Genomic DNA, 582 nt, shown 5'->3' on the forward strand with positions numbered 1-582 from the left:
AAGAATACAGATAACACCCCTACACATTGTAATAGTATAGCCCATCCTGCCAAGTAACGCTGAGACCAGAGACTCGATCTCTTTACCATCTGGACGGCATTGAGCACTGTACCTACTAACACAGCACGTAGAATAAACCAACTGGAAATGCACTGAATCTGTGCTAATTCCTGACGTGCAAAAGCAACAGTCCTACCCACTATTATTACCTTCGTGTAGCAGTATATATATGATTCTGGCAGTGTTTGTTTAGATACATGTATTTACGTATGCCGTTTATAACTATAGACCAAGAAGCTACGAATCTGTTGTCATGAATTTTATTATGTGGTTATGGCCTATTAATGAAATTATTAGATTTCGGACCGCCTGCTGGCTTTCCTCAGTACGTACTGCAACAGAACTTCCAGTTTAGATATATCATGTTCTGGACAATCTAGGGTCATGATTTTCTTGGGGGGGCGTGGGGAGATAGCTCTTGGCCACGTAGTCCAATCTTTCACATTGTATCTTTTATTTGACTTCTATTCACAGTGGACACATGATGTGCTCTACAAATACCAGACAGTAGCGACGATGGAA

General features: G+C 41.1%; 1 protein-coding gene across 1 annotated transcript in view; it reads right to left on the reverse strand.

Moving 5' to 3' along the window:
• LOC109485864 (tyrosine-protein kinase SRK2-like) overlaps positions 1-582 on the reverse strand; it is a 12143-nt gene that overhangs the window by 6142 nt on the left and 5419 nt on the right. The window lies entirely within an intron of this gene.

The sequence above is a fragment of the Branchiostoma belcheri genome, unplaced genomic scaffold (genome assembly GCF_001625305.1).
Source record: "Branchiostoma belcheri isolate BF01 breed outbred unplaced genomic scaffold, Haploidv18h27 scaffold79, whole genome shotgun sequence".
In the NCBI taxonomy this organism is placed as follows: Eukaryota; Metazoa; Chordata; class Leptocardii; order Amphioxiformes; family Branchiostomatidae; genus Branchiostoma; species Branchiostoma belcheri.